The 16017-nt window shown below is 34.3% G+C and overlaps 2 protein-coding genes across 4 annotated transcripts in view; one reads left to right on the top strand and one right to left on the bottom strand.

Moving 5' to 3' along the window:
* The window catches only part of LOC145256299 (organic anion transporter 3-like), a 324435-nt gene that overhangs the window by 190310 nt on the left and 118108 nt on the right, over positions 1 to 16017 (bottom strand). The gene's annotated exons all lie outside the window — the stretch shown is intronic.
* LOC145256296 (uncharacterized) overlaps positions 14038 to 16017 on the top strand; it is a 36403-nt gene continuing 34423 nt past the window's right edge. Inside the window, exon 1 of the mRNA XM_080115014.1 lies at positions 14038 to 14173. The gene's annotated coding sequence lies outside the window, so the exon portion shown is untranslated. The remainder of the gene's footprint in view (positions 14174 to 16017) is intronic.

The raw sequence follows: 16017 nt of genomic DNA, 5'->3' as shown, positions 1-16017 counted from the left end.
ATTTTCTTCATGTATTTCCAAAATAAACTATTAAAGGTGTATAAAAATTAATAGTAATATTATTAAAAAAAAAAACAGTAATGAAATTAATTGAATTTTACGAGTTCAATATTTTTCAATTTTTAAACTTTAAAAATAAAAATCTATCAAAATTTTTCTATTGATTCTATTTTTACGATATTTTCAGGGTCTATGTGAAATGTTATGCTCTTTCCAATAAACCGAATATAATATTTTAGACAAACTTTATTTTTTTTTAAATTCACGTTTCTTTTTTAACAAAAATGTCATTACTACCTGTTCGCTATTTTTCTAATACTTTCTGCAATATGGAAAGTGAAAACAAGGGAGATAAGTCAATTTGTCAACTCGCAATATCAACACTTCTGCAAACGTCGTCATCGGTTCATGGGAGGTAACTCTACTAAGCGATTCATTCAACTCTTCATGCGAAAATTTGAGATGCTAATTACAGAGCTATTTTTTTTTTTTAAATTAAGAAAAAAAAACGCAACTTGTTTACAATAGCATGCCAACTGATATTTGGGCTTCACAATAAATGTCTGTAAATATTCACTGATTAATTGTAAGAAAAAATGATTTGCTTTTCAACTATTTCCTTATTCCTAAAATGTTTTTTTTATTTTGTAATTATTTTTCTATTCGAGAAATTTTCGTAATTTTTAGAATTTGTACTGATTTCAACATGACGCATTATTCGTAATAGTATTTTTTTTTTAATTTATATTGCATTTTTGGAAATATTATGGAAAATTTTTACTTGGTTTCCGCCTTGTGCGCACTTTCTCAGAGTTGCGTTTCCGCGGGCTCGTGCGCGCCAAGATGGCCACTGGCAATAACATAAGAAATGATATTGCACAATATCCGGAAAACTACATATTTGCAATAAATTTAAATGCGATAGTCGTTTTCAGCATACTGGAAACCATCGAAATGCCATTTTCAAGGAAAATGTTAAGGTGGAAACCAGGTAAAAACTTACCAGTCTTATAATAATTATCAAGTATCCGAACTTTTTCGAGAAGAAAAAAAGAAAAAAAAAAGCTATATCTCTTCCCGATCGGAGTGCAGGGGAGATTACTCTGCTCGTCAAATGTAAAACGACATTTCCACGAGAAAGATTTTTAGCAAGCGATAACCGACATAAAGTGTTTAAGGAACATTTTTGAGAAATGATGTTGTAATGAAGATAACATAAGGTGCTTATTCAGTTTGGCACTTAAAAGTAAAGAAAATACAAACAAGTTCGTATTATATACGCCCTCGTTACAGAACGAAAATGTCATATTCCAAAAATCACTAAAATCAATCAAGTAGGTTTATTTAAACTTAAGAAAATCAAAATTTACGATTTTTTTTTGTGCGATTTAACTACTAAATTACATTGAACGTTAGGCTTATTTTTCACCTCGACACATCGATTTGAGTTGTTCCCTTTTTTATTTCATAAAATTTAATGATGGCCGACGAAAACACTGCAGCTCGTTTAGTCGTAAAATTTGATTTGTTTTAATTAAAAAAGAAAAAAAAAACTACTTGATCAAATTATGTGATTTTTGGAATATTTAATTTTCGTTCCTTGACTGGTACGTACCTCATACAGACTTTTCGGTGTTTTTATATTATGATAACGAAAAAAAAATTGAATTCCACATAAAAGAAATGGTCTCAAGTAGTTAACATATCCAAAAATTACGAAAAACGATGAGGTAGAAAATTAATTATTGATGAAAAAAGACATCAGTAAAATCTAGCGATTTGGTTTTAAAATCTACGGGTTTGAATTGAAGATTTAACTAGGGAGGTAATTAAGTTTTCGATTTAATATCGTAATCTTATGCCAATCGTAAATCTTATGCCAATTTCGTAAATCTTATGCCAATTTAGGGGGGAGAATCACAGATTATGTATATATGTAATGTTTAGTTTTGTTTTCTGAATAAATTCTGTTGGTACAAATTGAATAAACTGAGTTACTGCCCCTATCCCTTTTTCTTACGTCACATGATCCAATATGTTCAAACCCAACGTGTAACTTTATCGAACTCTTTTTAACCTTATAGGGACTGTCTTTCATGAATAATTATTTTTCTACCTCATCGATTTTTGTAATTTTTGGATATGTTACTATTTGCGACATGACAATTATGTAGGTACCATTTGTTTTACTTGAAACTCAATTTTTTTTTCGTTATCATAATATAGATTCTGAAACAGCTGCACCGATTGTTTTAAAATTTCACACAAATGTATTTTATGGGTGTGGGGGTGTTCTTATATCGGAATACTTCGAATAAGTATTTAAAAAATCGATGATAGAAAATATCGGATTAAAGAAGAAACAGTCAGATTTTGACCAAAAGTAACACCTTTATACATCCTAACATCACAAGTGCATTCAAGAAGTTTTATCAACGCACAAACAGAGGGGCCTGGTGTATAAAATCAACAGTACGTTCTTTGATAAGACAGGGGCGCGTTTGAAGTGAATGTTTCTATTTAGAACAAAATTTATTCATGGTATGCTACTTTCGAATTTTAAACTTTAATTCAAGTAACTATATAAAATACCTTCATAAAATAACGGTTAGTTCTCTGCAGTGCAATGTACACTACAATATATTGTTAGCTAAGTCACTTCGAGGAGGCGTACGAGCTTTCTCCTGGTGCACTGAGGTGGGTTCCTGACTAGAGCAGGCAATCAATCGATTCAATCGATTTCACTGATTTCGATAACAATAAAGGTATAAGAAGTGTGGAATCCCTGGCAACGTCGGGTTGTATTTAATAAGATTCATACTCTATTCCACAGTTCAACCCTGCTGAGTTTAAATAAAGTTCAGTTTTTTTTTCTGAACTTGGAGATATAGTTTCAATCATAAAAATCTGTTTTTTTTTTAGATAAGGATTTATAATTATTTTTTGTATTATTTGGATTATTATTCTCATCTTGGACAACCAAGATTTGCCATAATATTTCCGAAAATGCAGTTTAAACAAAAATACTATTACGAATATTGCGTCATGTCGAAATCAGTACAAATTCTAAAAATTACGAAAAATTATCGAATAGAAAAATAATTACAAAAAGGAAAAATACATTTTTGGGGATAAGGAAAAAGTTGAAAACCAAATCATTCTTTCCTTACAATTAATCAGAAGTGAATATTCACAGACATTCATTGTCAAGCACAAACATCAGCTGACATGATGTTGCAAATAAGTTGCGTTTTCTTAATTGAAAAATAAAAAAATTAGCTCTGTAATTAGCATCTCAAATTTTCGTATGAAAAATTGAACGAATCGCTTAGTAAAATAGAGTTACCTCCCATGAACCAATGACGACGTTTGCAAAAGTGTTGATATTGCGAGTTGACACATTGACTTATCTCCCTTGTTTTCACTTTCCATATTTCAGAAAGTATTTGAAAATAGCAGACCGGTAGTACCGATATTTTTATAATCCATATATATATATATATATATATATATATATATATATATATATATATATGACGTCCAAAACTAAGGGACATCACTTTTAAACCTAATATTTGTTAGAATCAGTTCTTGAGAATCCTCAATACTAATTTTAGACCATTCTTATTGAAGCTTAATACAAAAATCCTCCGTGTTAGTGGGTTTCCTTTCCATAACTTTCACTCCTAAAGTCTTCCCAAATATTATATATATGTGTGTGCGTGTGTGTGTGTGTGTGTGTGTGTGTGTGTGTGTGCGTGTTTTGAGAAAAATAGAAAAACCGAATGAAATTATAAAAATAATCAACGTTTCCTCCCTATTTCAGAGGACATCTTCAGGATATTGAAGTAAAAATTCAAGAAAAGAAAAAATCATAGACCATACGAAAAAGAGAACAGTTTTTGAATCCTACCCATGTCGAGAAGGACAAACATATGTGTGCGTATGGGAAGGTTGAGTTGTTCATTGTCTATATATACACTTTTAACAAATGCGTTAAAATAAATATGTACACTTTTTTTTTTCTCTCAACTTATTCATTTTGTTGAAATATTTAAGGAAAAGCGGTTAACCAGGATCGGTTTTGATATTTTGTTCTTTGATTATTATTTTCCCTATGCTAGGAGTTAAATGGTAGAAGCCCTTGCTTTACGTAATAGTATTTGTGTTTAATATTAGTGCTAATTCTAAAAGTCTTCTTTTAGCTCTATCTATCACGTATTTTATAATTTTCGCATGATCTAAATTAAATGAGTGATCGTGTTCTGCACAATGGCAAAAGACTGCATTTAGGGCGGTACCATTCCTTATATCTCTTCTGTGTTCATAAAGTCTTAGTTTCAATTTTCGCTGTGTTTCACCTATGTACGCTTGTTGACAGTTGTTACATGAAATGGAATATATACCGGCATCGGATGTGAGGGTTTTGGGAGAGTGCTTGGTAGTTTTTAATGTCTGTTTTATTGTTGTGGAAGTTGTCTGTATCAAGTGAAAACCAAGTCTATTTAGAGCGTCGTAGATTTTTGTATTTTTGGTGTGGATGGGAATGAAAAGATGTCTTCTTAATAGTGAGGTATTTGTTTTATTTTTCTTTCTGTTTATATTATAGTGTATTTTCATAGCTTTTTTCTTTGCGTAAGAAATGAAATAGGATGGGTACTGTAGTCTTTTTAAAACATTCGTAATGTATTGAAATTCATCATTAAGATATTGGGGGCTGCATATTCTAAAGGCACGCAAGAAAAAAAACAATAATCATGCTAGTCTTTATTTTATCATTGTGGTGCGAGTAGTAATGAATATAATCGTTTTTGGTGTGTGGTCTTTCTATGTACTTTGAAACTCAGATCGGTTTCTGATCGGATGAGGATTATGTCTAGAAAAGCTAGGGTGTGGTCTTGTTCGGATTCATGTGTAAATTTTATAGATGGTTCTACTGAATTTAATTTATTTCTAATTTGTTCTATTTGTGTGTTTTTAGGGAGAAAAATAAAAATGTCATCTATATATCTAAAATATGTGGAGGTGTTAGGAAGTCTGTATTTAAAAGAGTTTGTTTCTAAGAATTCTAAGAATAAGCAGACTAGTACACCACTAAGGGGGTTACCCATAGGGAGTCCAAATTTCTGTCTGTAGTAAGAATTATTAAACTGAAAGTAGGTTCTACCGGTGATGAGTTTTATGATTTGTATTAGTGTATCTGAGGAAAAGGGTAGGTCGGCTTTAATTTTGATTAAGTGCTTGTGAAGAAGATTGAGGAAGTGATGGCTGGGAATGCAGTTAGGAGATTCGAAGTTCCTATCCGCCGCGGTTACCACCTGACGAAGGCCAGGGGAATAGTTGGCCGAAACGTTGTGAATAAACAAACCCAATAAAAGATCAAAACAACAACTAATAAAGATGAGAATAATAGTCCGAAATAAAAATAAATTAATATATAATGCTCATCTCAAAAATGAATTCCAATTAAGGAATAATATATATAGATACCTCACTATTAAACAGACATCTTTTAATTCCCAGCCACACCAAAAATACAAAAATCTACGACACTCTTAATAGACTTGGTTTTCACTTGATACAAACAACTTCCACAACAATAAAACAGACATTAAAAACTACCAAGCACTCTCGCAAAACCCTCACATCCGACGCCGGTATATATTCCATCCCATGTAACAAATGTCAACAAGCGTACATAGGTGAAACACAGCGAAAATTGAAACTAAAACTTTACGAACACAGAAGAGATATAAGGAATGGAAACGCCCTAAATGAACTCTTTTGCCATTGTGCAGAACACGATCACTCATTTAATTTAGATCATGCGAAAATTATTAAATACGTGATAGATAGAGCTAAAAGAAGACTTTTAGAATCAGCACTAATATTAAACACAAATACTATTACGCAAAGAAAGGGCTTCTACTATTTAGCCCCTAGCATAGGGAAAATAATAATCAAAGAACAAAATATCAAAACCGATCCTGGTTAACCGCTTTTCCTTAAATATTTCAACAAAATGAATAAGTTTAGAAAAAAAATCTACATATTTATTTTAACGCATTTTTAAAAGTGTATATATAGACATTGAACCACCCAACCTTCCCATACACACACATATGTTTGTCCTTCCAGACATGGGTAGGATTCAAAAACTGTTCTCTTTTTCGTATGGTCTATGACTTTTTCTTTTCTTGAATTTTTACTTCAAAATCCTGAAGATGTCCTCTGAAATAAGTACGAAACGTTGATTATTTTAATAATTTCTTTCGGTTTTTCTATTTTTCTCAAAACATAACGTCAACCGCCGCTGATATATATATATATATATATATATATATATATATATATATATATATATATATATATATATATATATATATACACACACACACACACACATATATATATATATCATATTCTTCATTTTGAACTAATATATAATTTCCCTTACTCTCTGATTAAATAACTAAAAAAACTTTTAATTATGATTTTCTATATTTATTGTCTTTAGCAATTTAGGTATAAACCATTTATAATATTTGCTAATATTTTCTCCTCTGAGAAGATGGGTAGACATCGAAAACCCATAGGTTAAGGAGATATCCTTATTGAAATGTATTATTTGTCTTGCATATAATAAAGATTTCTAGATTTGAAATTTAACCATTTCACGCCATAAAATTTAAATTGCAAATTATGATTTATTTGCTCTATCTAGTATATTGAGCAATTTTAATTTAGCTGGGATTGTCTTTAAAATATTACAGCCAATAATATTTTGTAAGACCAGTAATCATGGGATTTCCATACCAGTAGATCTATTCTATTATATTATTCTGAAGTGTATATATATATATATATATATATATATATATATATATATATATATATATATATATATATAAATTCGTATTCCTATCTGTTTGTTTATTTCTTTGTTGGTCACAATTTGAATAATATGTACAAAACGTTCTTTAGTTTTGTATTCCTATATATATAGTATTATTCTTTAAAATATATACGATTAAGAGGTCACCTCATTTGTATATTATATTAAGAAAAATCAATTGTACAAAATAGCTGTATGTTAGTTAAAGTTTCTAGCGAAAGAGTTGTGTTAATTGTTCTATTTAAGATTGTTATTTCATCAACTCTAAATAACAATTATATTGATAATATATTTAATTAAATTTATCTGGAATTATTAATTCCGACATCGATTTTTTTATCAAACGAGTAGAGTTATTTCCCCCTGATTAGTTTTTTTTTATATGTTCCGAAGTTCGAAAGATATAAAAACAAACTCTTCCCAAATAAATTAATTTGGTAATCGCAAGACGTTTCTAGCGTGAAAAAATAATTTCGTGTGGACAGAAAGATGTTTTGAATTATTTTTAAATATTCGATAATCTTGCATAATTTGACACGTATTATCCGGAATTCCCGCTAGGCTTGGATCGGACGAGACCGACAATCATCGGTTCAAGCCGAGCGTTGTAACAGACGCTTTAAAAACAAACAAACAAACCGGAAAAATACAAATGTAAACAATCAAAAATAACAAAAACCTACCTCTAAAGGATTGAAAATATTTTTATTTATTTTATATATATATATATATTTATTTATTTTATATATATATATATATATATATATATATATATATATATATATATATATATATTGTAAAATATTTATCAACAAAAAGTTTGTTTGTTTTTCCTTCAAGAAAAGATAAATGTTTTACTTTTTTTCACCGTAAATTCTTAGGTGTAAGTACAAGTTTTTTTATTTCAAGACTTTTTGTTCAGTGAAGTTTTTTTTGGGGGGGGATCGGCAGAGAAATTTTACATATATATATATATATATATATATATATATATATATATATATATATATATATATAAGCAGAATATTGGTTTCTATCCGTCTCCTTCTCCTTAAAAAAAAGAGGATAGTTTCACTGGACTACCTCAAATATAAAATGAGCCGCCCCCACTCCTATGACCTGGGATAGAAAGGGTAGAATTCCTTAGCGTCATTTGCACGGTGGACAAAGTACCCACACCTCGAAGATGAAACTTTAAGCTAAGTACATTTTTATGCTCACTTTTTTAAAGTCAATCAAATCCAACCCTCTTTTTTCGTTTGTGCTCATATCATTCTATGTAGTTTTATTTTTATTTTTATTTCTCACTCATCTTAACCATTCTTAATTCACTTATTTTAAAACAATTTCCTGACGAATTTCTTTCTTTTTTACCATGTCACATCGAGGTAGTAGTGGGGGTCCCTATTAGCTTATTTAGATGACAGAATAACTTTATTTAAGTACGATACTTAATATTAACAGTCAGGATGAGATGCAATATATATATATATATATATATATATATATATATAAATTAGAAAATAAAAAATAAGTGCCCCCAATTTAACTTTCATTATATTTGTAACTGAAATATGCAGTATCTTAGCTGTGATACTAGGACTATTTTTCCTGAGTGGATGCTATGCTCTGTGTCTTACCTTCTGCCTATAAATACAGAATACGAATTCCGAATCGCCATGAACTAGTTCTTGCAAATGAAAAAAAAAACACCTAACGGCTAGCTACGAAATCCCAATATACATCTTACCTCCAAGACGACTACCTCTGTCTAACCTGCATGCGCAAAAAACCTTACCTGAAACTCAAAATCCTAATGGAGATCTGTTATTTGTAAGTTAATAATCCCTGTCTCTTGCACGCTAACAATCTGCTCCCTCCCACCAAACCGCCACTTAACTCCTACATTGCACAGCGTTTGTAGTGAAATCTTTAACCCAGTCACTTTACCCTCACATGCTAACTGCTTCATCATTAAACATCTATACAATTCTACCTCTTAGACATTCATTGGAGTTCATTCCTATTCCAGTTAGGTGCTTAACAGCCAAAGTATGTACTCGGAAGCAAAGCGCACTGCATTACATAACTGTCTCCTCCTAGATAGCTTTGCAACGATTTATACGAAACTGAATCCAATACTCCTTGTTACGCTAAATGGCCATGACTCCTACTTGAAAGATTAAATTATCTTCCCTCACTAGAAACACACTTTGTACCTTCAACTTTATTCGCATCTACTAAAAACTTGCCCATATATCTATTTACCTAATTACACATGACTCAAACTTAGTTTTATCCGCACTATATTGCACTCGCATCTCAAGCCCTCCTGACATCTAAAATATAATTTGGGCACAACTCGTAGTTCAATTCTTAACACCTACTCACACTTTAATGTTATCCTAGACCCAAGACAACATGAATAAAATAAAAAATATATAAAAGGAAAGCCTCAAACCACATTATCTCCTTTCTAACAAACCTTCTTACAATCATAGTTGCTTACACTGCATGACTCTACTCACCCCCTCTACATGAACAATGAAATAGCAATGCCCCTAATTCACTTTGAGGAGTGTAACTATTCAGCAGATATATAACCTCTACAAACTAACCCAGTAACATTAACTAACCATGCGGGGTCACAGAAATACCTGGATTAGAACCCAGGCGCGGAGCAAACCCTCTCAGTGCTGACGGACCCAGTAGAACTAAATCAAAGGGGAGGGAGGCCTCTTCAGTCTCGGATGACAACCTTCCTAGAGCTGGTGACTCAAACAAATTACCGGTTTGCAAACCTAATTTGCTTAAGGAGTAGATATGTTCTGTCTATCGCCATACTCCTTCTTTGCCTATTAGTCAGGCGCAGAGACACTATCACAGTGATTCGACAGAAACACCCAGTGGTAGATCTTATTTCTTGTCTAGGGCAATGAACGCCGTTTCCCAACTCCCGACACACCCCACCCCTAAAACTGGGCACTTGAGAGTGCTTGAGTACCAGATATGCCTGAGCAATTAGATTGGGTTGACCTTCCTCTGATGGGTTGAGGGTACCGGATTGAAAGTTACTGGCTGCTGTTTCCGACTGGTAGTACAGGTGCCCTAACTCTTTGGTAGCGCTTAGAGTTGTATAATATCAGGATGTTTGTAGTGCCATGTCGCGCATGGAAAGGGACCCTGCACTCATCTCCGGTGGGCTTTCCTGAGGCCACAGTTCTAGTTGAAGAAGGGTCAGCTGATGGTCTACTTGTGATGCATGTGTGATACTCTGCATAACCTCCTGTTCAGCTCCCCCTTACCTAACTAAAACTTGTAAAAAAATATGATGGCAGTACAATCTAAAAATAAGCTTAAACCAGGCTTAGGGTCAAACAAATCCAACATGCCTCCTCGCTTGAGGCTTGCATTCACAAATATCCGTGGGCTTAGAACTAATTTAGCTGATGTTGAAGCATTTCTCCTAACAAATACCCCGGATATCTTAGCGCTAAGTGAGAATAACCTACACTCCTCCATCCCTTCTAACTACTTTAACATGCCTGGATATCTGCCACTCTGCCGTAAGGACTCTGACAGACACATGCACGGACTTTACATTCGTAATACCCGTCCCTTGACTAGAGAAACAAACCTAGAATCGGATGAGCAAGCCTTTATGTGCTTTAGATTAATCATGCAACACAACATTAGCTACTTTTACTTTCTCTACCGCTCTCCCTCGTCCCAAGACTGCACCATAATAAACAAGGTCTCTGACAGCATAGACACGGCACTCTCCATCGACACTAGCGCCCAAGTACATGTATTTGGTGGCTTTAATGTCCATCACAAAAACTGGCTTGGATTCTCTACTTACACAGATGCAGCAGGCAGCACAACTCATAGCTTCTCTATATCTTACTCCCTATCACAAATTGTTACTTTTCCAACCGTTTCCCTGACCAGAGAGAATTTATGGAAACCACTAAAAAACGCATCGAAGCACAAAACTAGGAACTCGTGACTTCTGGAAAATCTAAAACAGTGTAGTAAATAATGGGCAACCAACAATTCCTCCACTAACCAACAATCACGAGATTGTTTGCTCAGCAACCGAAAAGGCTAACATGCTTGCTAGTCGATTTGCCTCAAACTCCACACTGGACCCTTCCAACCACCCCCTACCTGAATTTCCTATGCGGACAGACGCCACGCTCGACGATCTACAAATCACCCCTGCTCAAGTACATGCTATCATAAAAAACCTTGACACTTCAAAAGCATGTGGACCCGACCTCATCCCAGCTGTGCTATTAAAAAGTGTTCAGTTGAAGTAGCTCCAGTTCTCTCCAAACTCTACAACAAATGCCTTAATGAATCTTACTTTCCGGGCTGTTGGATAACTGCTTCTGTGGTACCAGTATTCAAGAATTCTGGCGAAAGAACTGACCCATCAAATTATCGCCCCATTAGCCTCCTTCCACTTTTTGCCAAAATATTTGAGACCTTAATTAACCATGCTCTAGTCCGTCACCTTACAGATGCTAAACTTCTGACTGACAAACAATATGGATTTAGATAAGCTCGTTCCACAGCAGATATCCTAACTGTAATCTCTGAACGTATATACCATTCACTGTACAAAGCAGAGGAGGGCAGAGCAGCAGCTCTAGATATATCTAAGGCTTTTGACAGGGTATGGCATGAGGGTCTCATTAAATCATTAAATTAAATCATACGGTATCACTGGTAGAGTACTTAACATAATTAAATCCTTCTTAGATAAGAGAAAAATCCAGGTTGTCCTCGACGGTCGTACATCTAAAAAATATGATATAAATGCGGGAGTGCCCCAGGGGTCTATCCTTGTACCTCTACTGTTCCTGATATTCATAAATGACCTCCCCGACAAAATTTCCTCTGAGATGGGTATATATGCTGATTACACAACACTCGACAGACAACAACAGGAAAACAAATGAACACATATCTAAAGAAATGGCAGAAACACTAGAAGATGACCTCCAATCTGTAGTGGAATGGGGACAAAAATGGATGGTCACGTTCAATGCCGCCAAGACTAAACTAGTTTCATTCAATAATTACAAGAATCCTTTTCCATCAACCTATAGCAATGGCCAACGACTCTTTATCTGAAAGTACGTCTTTCAAGCTCCTTGGCCTAACGTTCACAGGAAACATGAGTTGGAACAATTACATCGAGGGCATTGCCAGGGCCGCTGCAGGGAATGTGGGCTCTCTCTACCGTGCTAGAAAACTACTAACACCCGAAAGTATCCTGTACCTCTATAAGGCAACCATTCGCCCATGTATGGAGTATTGCTGTCACATTTGGGCTGGTGCATCGGCTACTAGTCTCTCGCTCCTTGACAAGGTTCAAAAGAGAGTCGCTAATCTAATAGGCCCTGAACTGGCATCTAAGCTTCAGCCTCTGTCCCATCGACGAAACGTTGCATCCCTCTGCCAGTTCTACAAGTATTATAATGGTGAATGCTCTGACGAACTGCAAGCACTTCTGCCCCCACGACGTGAACACCCTCGACAGACCCGACAGGCTGCAAAATCCCACCCCCACACTGTAGAAGTCCCTAGATGTAAAAGATCTTTCTACTCCAGTAGTTTCTTCCCCAGAACCGCTAGACTTTGGAATTCCATTCCAGGTCCCTGCTTCCCCAACTGTACTGACGTGCAGAAGTTCAAGTGCAACGTGAAGTGACATCTTGCTGCCCAAATCCCTACATAGTACCCCAGTAGTTGTTGCCCCTGTTAGTAGCCCCCCCCCCACACCAAAGTGGCAATGTGCCTTGTATGGGGTGAAAATGTAATAAAAATATTTATATTTTTTAAAGAAAATACGTAAAAATATGTTTACGAAAAATGAAAGTATAGGAAAAAATTAGGGTTTTATTTTTTAAAGAAAACTTAGTTTTTTTAATTTTATTTTATTTTTTACGGATATTCATTGCCGGTGGAAGAACTTTCTCGATATAAGGATATTTCCTTAGGAATCTTTTACTTCGGTCGACTGTTGAACGGCTATCGATGACAAAGAGGGAGGAGATAGGGTAAAGAAAATTTGTAAGTGTGCTCCGATATAATACAGCGTTCCTTCATATATTTTTAAGAGTAGCCATCTCAGACGTCTATAAATAAATGATTTTTATTAGTGGTAGAATCTCACCTGGTGGAGAGGGTATAACGTATTTCTTTTTTGGGGCGATTACATTCACATGTTTTTATCTGTTCTTTTATTTTTTAAATTGTTGTGTGGGGGAGGGTATCGACGTTACACACGATGAAAATGATTATTATACTTAGTATATAAGGTGTGTTAAAAACGGAACTTTATGTCGACCTAGGCAACGCCGGGTATCCATGCTAGTATATATATATATGTTGTATATATATATATATATATATATATATATATATATATATATATATATATATATATTCTCGCAGATCTCTTACTCAATTACTTTTTTCGTTTTAAAAAATATTTACTAATTTCGACGGCATTCCGGCATATTTTTTCACAACGTTTCGGCCGATGTAACCTCCGGCCATCTTCAGGTGCATGCACATTGGATGTTATTGGTGAATAGTAAAAAAATAATGATAAATCCTCATCTCTAAAATATCCATTCATCATATAAAAAAACCGGAATGGACCTAGAGTTAAAATAAGAGACTTGGCGCTATTTGCATTTTAAATTTCTAACGCACCATTCACCAATAACATCCAGTATGAATACACTTGAAGATGATCGAAGGTTACATCGGCCGAAACGCTGTAAAAAAACAAAGAAACAGCCAAGATGAGAAGAATAATCCAAATAACCCAAAAAATAATGTTTTTTTATGTTTTGGTTTCGGTTTCGATTCTAGCTTATAGCACTCAAATCATACTTTTTTACTTTTGAAATCATGACTCTATATTGGGTACAATATATTAGGAGATAATTGACCACATAATAATAACTACGAAATCTGTGTAAGTTAAAATATCATATTTAAGCTTATGTTACGACCGAACAACGCCGGGCATCTATGCTAGTACAATTATGACAATCAGGTTATGTTGACCTAATCGCTCTTGCAAGCCTATCTCAGTCTTTCAAATGCAGGAAGTTAGTAAAAATGATTTTCACGGTTGAAATAAAAGCGAAACTAAATAAGCGTACGTGACTTTCGTTATTTTAAAACATTTTTGCTTGAGGTTCCGTTAAGAAAAGGCGTTTTTTTTTCCTTCGTCTTTTAAGGTGAATCGAGGTAAGATTTCTTTTTGTTTATTTTTATTTTGTCTGCATGTTTTTTTTGTACGAAAAGAGCGAAGGTGCTTTGTGCTTAATAGTCATTACGTAGGGCGTGCAATAAGTAATGCCTCTGACCCACTTCCCATAGCAGCAGAGCAACGAAACTTGGCACAGTTATTAGTCTTTATATACATAGGAACCACCCAGAGTTATGCATTTCTCCCATCGTTTGATGCAGCTCTGGAGACCGTTTTTGTAGAACACCCCAGGTTGGTCATCCAGCCACGACGTTTCAGAAATCAAAGCTGCATCATCTGGGAAACGCTTTCCTTTAAAAAACAACTTCATGTCTGGAAAGAGGTGAAAGTCAGAGGGTGCAAGGTCAGGAGAGTAGGGGGATGGAGGTATTTTCATAACCACACGCCCGTGCTTCTGATCTGGCGACATGCGAGTTGTGGACGGGAGCATTGTCCTGCAGGAGGAAGGTACCTTTGCTGATCTTACCCCGCCTCTTGATTTTGATAACTTCCCTTAATTTCATCAAAAGTGAAGCATAATAGGCTCCTGGAATTGTGGCATCCTTTGCCAGGAAATCTGTCGTAACTACTCCGTCTTGGCCCAAGAAGACTGTGAGCATGACCTTGCCAGCGGAAGGCTGCACTCTTGCCTTCTTTGGAGGTGGTGAGTCCAAGTGCTTCCACTGCATTGATTAGGCTTTGGCCTTTAGATCATAGTGATGGACCCAGGTTTCATCCTGTGTTGTCTTTTGAAAAACTTTGACTCATCTTCATGGCACATCTCCAAATTCATCCTCATGCACTCGACGCGTTCTCGCTTCTGGAATGGTGTGAGCAACCTGGGAATCCATCTGGCAGACATTTTATTCATATGCAAATGGTATGAATGATAGTATATATATATATATATATATATATATATATATTTATATTTATATATATATATATATATATATATATATATATATATATACTAGCAAAAGTACCCGTCGTTGACTGGGTTCAAAAGCAGCCTACAGAAAATGGACTGTGATTTATGAAAGTATGATAGGTTATGAAAAGGAAGGGTTGTAAAGAGATAGCTTCGAATTTGGGGGTATCAAAACCAAAGCAAAATATGATGAAAGTAAAAATAAAATAGATAAAGTCCATAATTTATTATACCATACGTGTTCACACTAAAACACTTATCACAATATTCTGTAGATCTATATTAAAAAAATCTTGTTAAACTTTGTGACATATTTCCATTCTATGGAGGCCAGGCGTGAACGAATACCCCATAATTTTATTATACCATCCCTATTTAAGTTTAAAATACAAAAGCCGAGTATCATGGTTCAATTGTGCTCAAAACAAAAACGTTCATTTCGAACGCGCCCATGTCTTATCAAGTAACCTACTATTGATTTTCTACGCCAGCATATTCTGTTGTGAGGTGATAACACTTCTCAAATGCAATTATGATGTTAGGCTGTATAAGAGTGTTAGCTTTGATTAAAATTGGTCTTTTTCTTCTTTAATCGGATTTATTTGATACTTATGGGATTTTTTCGATACTTATGGGAAGCTTTCTGATACAAACCCACCTAAGAACACTCCCAAAATGTATCTAAGAACTCACACGCGCACGTGCACACACAAAGTGCTTTTTGTTATATATTGTTATCAGACGAAACTTGAAAACAGGTTATTTCTGTTTAACTTTTCAATATTTTGCATAAAACTCTTCATGCGGAAACGATACGAATCTTACAGACGAACGCAGCTGTTAAATAAACAAAACGGGCTTCTAAACCAATCCTATTCTTTTTTTAATTTGCTTGTTTTCATACTAGGAAGA

Source organism: Euprymna scolopes, chromosome 32 (genome assembly GCF_053919585.1).
Source record: "Euprymna scolopes isolate OS-2025 chromosome 32, ASM5391958v1, whole genome shotgun sequence".
Taxonomy (NCBI): domain Eukaryota; kingdom Metazoa; phylum Mollusca; class Cephalopoda; order Sepiida; family Sepiolidae; genus Euprymna; species Euprymna scolopes.
This window is presented reverse-complemented; position numbering and strand designations above follow the sequence as displayed.